Source organism: Heterodontus francisci, chromosome 8 (assembly GCF_036365525.1).
Source record: "Heterodontus francisci isolate sHetFra1 chromosome 8, sHetFra1.hap1, whole genome shotgun sequence".
Taxonomy (NCBI): domain Eukaryota; kingdom Metazoa; phylum Chordata; class Chondrichthyes; order Heterodontiformes; family Heterodontidae; genus Heterodontus; species Heterodontus francisci.
Window position 1 is genome coordinate 6,485,684 of NC_090378.1, and position 8,452 is coordinate 6,494,135.

Consider the following 8,452-nt stretch of genomic DNA (forward strand, 5'->3'; position numbering starts at 1 on the left):
ACTGAGGGAATGCGACACTGTCAGAGGTGTCGTCTTTTGGATGAAATGTTAAACTGTTGCCTCCTCTGCCCTCTCAGATGGACTTAAAAGATCCTATGGCACTGTTTGGAAGACGTGTAGGGGGTTTCTCCCCACCGTCCTGTCCAATATTTATCATCAACTAACACATAAAAACTGATCATTTGGCCATTTGTCATTTATCTTATTGCTATTTGTGGGAGCGTGCTGTGCACAATTTGGCTGCTGTGTTTCCTATATTACTACAGTGATTACACTTCAAAAAATACTTCATTGGCTGTAAAACACTTTAGGAGATCCTGTAGCCACGAAAGGTGGGATCGAAATCGAAAATTTTATTTTCATAGTTTAAAATGTACACTGGTAAATGTGACCCTTCCCATATATTTTCATGAAGTTCATTGTTTATGTGTTTAGTCTTTCCAAATGCAATGTAGATCATATTCATATCTTTAACAACATCTTACCTGAAAATCCAGGAGAGCCACTGATAAAGTTGCAAATTTTCCGTTATGACAATGTGAGAAGCCCTTGTAAACGTCTGGAACTCACTGCCGATGATGGTGGTGGAAGCAGAGACAATCAAAGATTTCAAAAGAAAATGGGATGGACAGTTGAGGTTAATAAACTTGCAGGGCTACGGGGATAGAGCAGGGCAATGGAACTGACTGGATTGCACTACAGAGAGCTGGCATGGACTTGATGGGCTGAGCTGCCTCCGTCTGTGCCGTAATGACTCTGAGAACATTACAAATAGGAGCAGCAACAACCTCCAAATCTGCAAACTCTACCACTCAGAAAGACAAAGTTAGCAGACGCATGGGATCACCACCAACTGCGTTTTCTCTCCAAGTCACACACCATCCTGACTTGGAACTATATCGCCGTTGCTTCACTGTCGCTGGGTCAAAATCCTGGAATTCCCTTCCTAACAGCACTGTGGATGTACCGATACTAGATTGACTGCAGTGGTTCAAGAAAGCAGCTCACCACCACCTTCTCAAGAGAGATTAGGGATGGGCGATAAATGCTGGCCTGGCCAGAGAGGTCCACATCCCATGAATGAATTGTAAAAGGTAGGCCACGGAGCTCCTCGAGCCTGCTTCATCATTCAATAAGATTGCAGCTGATCTTCTACCTCAACTGCACAATAGTACTCCTCCATGTTGAACAGCACTTGGAGGAAGCACTGAGGGTGGCAAGGGCGCAGAATGTAGTCTGGGTGGGGGACTTCAATCTCCATCACCCAAAGTGGCTCGGTAGCACCACGACTGACTGAGCTGGCCAACTCCTAAAGGACATAGCTGCTAGACTGGGTCTGTGACAGGTGGTGAGGGAACCAACAAGAGGGAAAAACCTATTTGACCTTGTCCTCACCAATCTGCCTGCCGCAGATGCATCTGTCCATGACTGTATTGGTAGGAGTGACCACCGCACAGTCGTTGTGGAGACAAAGTCCCGCCTTCACATTGAGGATACCACCCATTGTGTTGTGTGGCACTATCACCGTGCTAAATGGGATAAATTTCAAACATATCTAGCAATGTAAAACTGGGCATCCATGAGGTGCTGGAGACCATCAGCAGCAGCAGAATTGTACTCAACCACAATCTGTAACCTCATGGCCTGGCATATCCCCCACTCTACAATTACCATCAAGCCAGGAGACCAAACCTGGTTCAATGAAGAGTGCAGGAGGACATGCCAGGAGCAGCACCAGGCATACCTCAAAATGAGGTGTCAACCTGGTGAAGCTACAACACAGGACTATCTGCGTGCCAAACTGCGTAAGCAGCATGCGATAGACAGAGCTAAGCGATCGCAGAACCAACGGATCAGATCTAAGCTCTGCAGTCCTGCCACATCCAGCCGTGTATGGTGGTGGACAATTAAACAACTAACTGGAGGAGGTGGCTCCACAAATATCCCCATCCTCAATGACGGGGAGCCCAGCAAATCAGTGCAAAAGATAAGGCTGAAGTATTTGCAACAATCTTCAGCCAGAAGTGCCGAGTGAATGATCCATCTCGGCCTCCTCCTGAAGTCCCCAGTATCACAGATACCAGTCTTTAACCAATTCGATTCACTCCACGTGATATCAAGAAACGACTGAAGGCACTGGATATTGCAAGGCTATGGGCCCTGACAACATTCCTGCAATAGTACTGAAGACCTGTGCTCCAGAACTTGCTCCGCCCCTAGCCAAGCTGTTCCAGTGCAGCGACAACACTGGCATCTACCCTGCAATGTAGAAAATTGCCCAGGTATGTCCTGTACACCAAAAGCAGGACAAATCCAACATGACCAATTACCGCCACATCAGTCTACTCTCAATCATCAGTAAAGTGATGGAAGGTGTCATCAACACTGCTACCAAGCGGCATCTGCTTAGCAATAACCTGCTCAGTGACGCTGAGTTTGAGTTCTGCCAGGGCCACTCAACTCCTGACCTCATTACAACCTTGGTTCAAACATGGGACAAAGAGCTGAACTCAAGAGGTGAGGTGAGGTGACTGTCCTTGACATCAAGACAGCATTTGACCGAGTATGGCATCAGGGAGCCCTAGCAAAACTGGAGTCAATGGGAATCAGGGGAAAAACTCTCTGCTGGTTGGAATTGTACCTAGTGCAAAGGAAGATGGTTGCTGTTGAAGATCAATCATCTCAGCTCCAGGACATCACTGTAGGAGTTCCTCAGGGTTGTGTCCTAGGCCCAACCATCTTCAGCTTCAAGAATGACCTTCCTTCAATCATAAGATCAGAAGTGGCGCTGTTCGCTAATGATTGCACAATGTTCAGCACCATTCACGACTCCTCAGATACTGAAGCAGTCCGTATAGAAATTCAGCAAGACCTGGACAATATCCAGGCTTGTGCTGATGAGTGGCAAGTAACATTCGCTCCACACAAGCACCAGGCAATGACTATCTCCAACAAGAAAGATTTTACCATCTCCCCTTGAAATTCCATGGCATTACCATCGCTGAATTCCCCACTATCAACATTCTGGAGATTAGCATTGACCAGAAATTGAACTGGAATAGCCATATAAATACCGTGGCTACAAGAGCAGGTCAGAGGCTAGGAATCATGCAGCGAGTAACTCACCTCCTGACTCCCCAAAGCCTGTCCACAATCTAAAAGGCACAAGTCAGGAGTGTGATGGAATACTCTCCACTTGCCTGGATGGGTGCAGCTCCAACAACACTGAAGAAGCTCGACACCATCCAGGACAAAGCAGCCCGCTTGATTGGCACCCCGTCCACAAACATTCACTCCCTCCACCACCAACGCACAGTGGTAGCAGTGTGTGCCATCTACAAGATGCACTGCAGCAACGCACCAAGGCTCCTCAGACAGAACTTTCCAAACCTGTGACTCTACCACATAGAAGGATAAGGGCAGCAGATGCATGGGAACATCACCACCTCCAAGTTCCCCTCAAAGTCACACACCATCCTGACTTGGAACTATATCGCCATTCCTTCACTGTCGCTGGGTCAAAATCGTGGAAATCCCTTCCTAACAGCACTGTGGGTGTACCTACCCTACATGGTGTTAACCGTGGAGCGGAGTCAACTCCCCCTTGTCCACAGCTACAGTTACTGGCTTAGTACAAAGAGGGGGAACTCAGTCCTTTCTTTAACTATCAATTTACTTTATTCACGTTGTTGTACAATGTAAGAATAAGGCTTATACACTTAGACAAAAACCTACAACTCCCCTGAGTTATACAGTTAATAACAAAACTAGCTAGAATTCATAAGCACACCCACTAGGTTCCTCTGATCTTTCCCTGTCCTAGTCACAGAATACAAAGGATATTACCCAAAAAAGGGAGAGTTAACACTGGCCAGGCGTTCCGTTCTCTCTCTCTCTCTCTCTCTCTTCTACGTCGTCGCCGCGTCGCTCACGCAGGGTCTTCCGCTTCCACGATGGTTGATCTCCGGAGTTTTCGCTGGCTCTATGCCCAAAAAGCTCTATTCTTATCCTGTTGCTGATCTCTGCAAATCTGAGCTGTGTCTTTCCGGTTGCCTTAAGCTTGATCACCTCGTTCACAGCTTCTCTTAATTGGCCCAGGCCCAAAGACCCCAGTATCACACCGTGTCCAAATAAGGCCCTTTTCCTGTGTCCTGTTCTTTGTCTTGTCCCATAAAGTAATTAGTTCAAACTGATTTTTACCAGCACAGGCTAGTGTCCGAGCTCCAGGTTACTACAGGTCAAACAATCCCAGCATTTTGTAACTGATTCTGTGTTTCTTGCAGCCCCTGGCCAACAATGGACTGCAGTGGTTCAAGAAGACAGCTCACCACCACCTTCTCAAGGGCAATTAGGGATGGGCAACAGATGCTGGCCTTGCCAGCGACACCCACAAACCAAGAACAAATTTTTTTAAAACTTGTAAGCTATTCTACTGATAATAAATAGTCTATAAAGTTAAGGTGTGACAGAGCAGCTCTGCCGAGTGGAATGTACAGCCTGTGGCATGTGGGAAGTCATGTACGCACCATGTGTTCTAGACAAACACATCTGCAAGAAGTGTCACCGCTCCAGAAGCTTGAGCTCCGGGTTATGGAAGTTGAGCGCCGGCTGGACTCACTGTTGTGCATCCACAAGATGGAGAATTATGTGGAAACACGTTTAGGGAAGTTAGGAGCATGCAGGCAGATAGGGAATGGGTGACTGCCAGACAGTCCAAGAGAGCCAGGCAGGTAGTGCAGGAGTCCTCTGATGTGATCTCACTCGTTAATCAGTTTTCCATTTTGGATACTGGTGAGGGTGATGGTTCCTCAGAGGAGTGCAGTCAGCCAAGTTTGTGGCACCACAGGTGGCTCAGCTGCATGGGAGGGAAGGAAGAAGAGTGGAAGAGCAGTAGTGACAGGGGACACATTAGTTAGGGGAACAGACAGGCGTTTCTCATTGAGTCATAGAGTCATACAGCACAGAAACAGGCCCTTCGGCCCATCGTGTACGTGCCGGCCATCAAGCACCTAACTACTCTAATCCCATTTTCCAGCATTGGGCCCGTAGCCTTGTATGCTATGGTGTTTCAAGTGCTCATCAAAATACTGCTTAAATGTTGTGAGGGTTCCTGCCTCTACCACCTCTTCAGGCAGTGCGTTCCAGATTCCAAACACCCTCTGGGTGAAAATATTTTTCCTCAAATCCCCTCTAAACCTCCTGCTCCTTACTGTAAATCTATGCCCCCTGGTTATTGATCCCTCCGCTAAGGGGAAAAGTTTCTTCCTATCTAACCTATCAATGCCCCTCATAATTTTGTATACCTCAATCAAATCTACCCTCAGTCTTCTCTGCTCGAAGGAAAACAACTCTAGCCTATCTAGTCTCTCCTCATAGCTGAAATGCTCAAGCCCAGGCAACATCCTGGTGAATCTCCTCTGCACCCTCTCCAGTGCAATCATATCCTTCCTATAGTGTGGTGACCAGAACTGTACACAGTACTCCAGATGTGACCTAACTAGTGTTTTATACAGCTCCATCATAACCTTTCTGCTCTTATGTTCTGTGCCTTGGCTGATAAAGGCAAGTATCCCATATGCCTTCCTAACCACCTTATCTACCTGTGCTGCTGCCTTCAGTGATCTATGGACAAGTACACCAAGGTCCCTCTGACCCTCTGTACTTCCTAGGGTCCTACCATCCATTGTATGTTCCCTTGCCTTGTTAGTCCTTCTAAAAGGCATCACCTCACACTTCTCCAGATTAAATTCCATTTACCACTGCTCCGCCCATCTCATCAGCCCATCTATATCGTCCTGTAATCTAAGGCTTTCCTCCTCACTATTTACAACACCACCAATTTTTGTGTCATCTGCGAACTTACTGATCATACCTCCTATATTCACGTCTAAATCATTAATGTACACTACAAACAGCAAGGGTATCAGCACAGATCCCTGTGGTACACCACTGGTCACAGGCTTCCACTCGCAAAAACAACCCTTGACCATCACCCTTTGCCTCCTGCCACTAAGCCAATTTTGGATCCAATTTTCCAAATTGCCCTGGATCCCATGGGCTCTTACCTTCTTAACCAGTCTACCATGTGTGACCTTATCAAAAGCTTTACTGAAGTCCATGTAGACTACATCAACTGCTTTACCCTCATCTACACACCTGGTCACCGCCTCGAAAAATTCAATCAAATTAGTTGGACACGATGTCTCCCTGACAAAGCCATGCTGACTATCCCGGATTCATCCCTGCCTCTCAATGTGGAGATTAATCCTGTCCCTCAGAATTTTTTCTAATAGTTTCCCAACCACTGATGTTAGACTCACCGGCCTGTAATTACCTGGTTTATCCCTGCTACCCTTCTTGAATAATGGTATCACATTTGCTGTCCTCCAATCCTGCGGTACCTCTCCTGTGGCCAGAGAGGATTTGAAAATTTGTGTCAGAGCCTCTGCTATCTCCTCCATTACTTCACATAACAGCCTGGGGATTTATCCACTTTTAAGCCTGCTAAAACAGCTAATACTTCCTCCCTTTCAATGCTAATATGTTCAAGTATATCACAATCCCCCTCCCTGATCTCTACACCTACATCGTCCTCCCTGGTGAACACAGATGAAAAGTAATCATTTAAAACCTCACCTATGTCATCCGGCTCCATACAAAGATTGCCACTTTGGTCCCTAATGGGCCCTACTCTTTCCCTGGTTATCCTCTTTAGAACATAAGAACATAAGAACTAGGAGCAGGAGTAGACAATTCAGCCCCTCGAGCCTGCTCCGCCATTCAATACGATCATGGCTGATCTCATCTCGGCCTCAACTCCACTTTCCTGCCCATTCTCCATAACCCTTCAACCCATTTCTTATTAAAAATCTGTCTATCTCCTCCTTAAATTTACTCAATGTCCCAGCATCCACCGCACTCTGGGGTAGTGAATTCCACAGACTCACGACCCTTTGAGAGAAGTAATTTCTTCTCATCTCGGTTTTAAATCTGATACCCCTTATCCTAAAACTATGACCGCTCATTCTAGATTGCCCCACAAGAGGAAACATCCTCTCTATGTCTACTTTGTCAATCCCCTTAATCATCTTATATACCTCAATTAGATCTCCTCTCATTCTCCTAAACTCCAAAGAGTAAAGGCCTAAACAGCTCAATCTCTCTTCATAAGACAAACCCCCCATCTCTGGAATCAATCTAGTGAACCTCCTCTGAACTGCCTCCAATGCAACTACACTCGGTGGGCCGAAGGGCCTGTTTCAGTGCTGTATCTCTAAATCAAATCAAATCAAATCAAATCCCTCCTCAAGTAAGGGGACCAAAACTGTACTCAATACTCCAGGTGCGGTCTCACCAATGCCTTGTACAGTTGCAGCAACACTTCCCTACTTTTATACTCTATTCCTTTAGCAATAAATGCCAAAATTCCATTTGCCTGCCTTATCACCTGCTGTACCTGCAAACTAGTTTTCTGTGATTCATGCACGAGGACACCCAGATCCCTCTGCACCGAAGCACTCTGAAGTTTCTCTCCATTTAGACAATAATTTGCCTTTCTATTCTTCCGACCAAAATGGATAACCTCACACTTATCCACGTTAAACTCCATCTGCCAAATATTGGCCCATTCACCTAACCTATCCATATCCATTTGTAAATTTCTTATTTCTTTATTGCAACTTCTTATCCCACCTATTTTAGTGTCATCTGCAAATTTGGCTATCGTACCTTCTATCCCTGCATCCAAGTCATTTATATAGATTGTAAATAGTTGGGGCCCGAGGACCGAACCCTGTGGCAGCCCACTAGTTACATCTTGCCAGCCAGAAACAGACCCATTTATCCCGACTCTCTGTTTTCTGTTGGTTAGCCAATCCTCTATCCAAGCTAATAAATTGCCCCTAACCCCATGTGATCTTACCTCGTGTATTAACCTTTTGTGTGGCACCTTATCAAATGCCTTCTGGAAGTCCAGATATACTACATCTACCGGATCCCCATTATTCACTTTACTTGTTACAGCTTCATAGAACTCTAGCAAATCAGTCAAACACGATTTACCCTTCATAAAACCATGCTGACTCTGATGGATTGAATTTTGACTTTCTAAATGTCCTGTTATTACTTCCTTAATAATGGATTCTAACAATTTCCCAACGACAGATGTTAAACTAACTGGTCTATAGTTTCCTATTTTCTGCCTCCCTCCCTTTTTGAATAAGGGCGTTACATTAGCTTTTTTCCAATCCACTGGAACTTTTCCCGTATCCAGAGAATTTTGGATTATAACCAATGGATCCACTATCTCCGCTGCCACTTCCTGTAAGACCCTAGGATGTGGGCCATCAGGCCCTGGGGACTTGTCTGCCTTCAACCCCAATAGTTTGTTCGGTACTTTTTCCCTCGTGATGGTGATTGTTCTAAGTTCCTCCTTTTCTATAACCTCTGCATT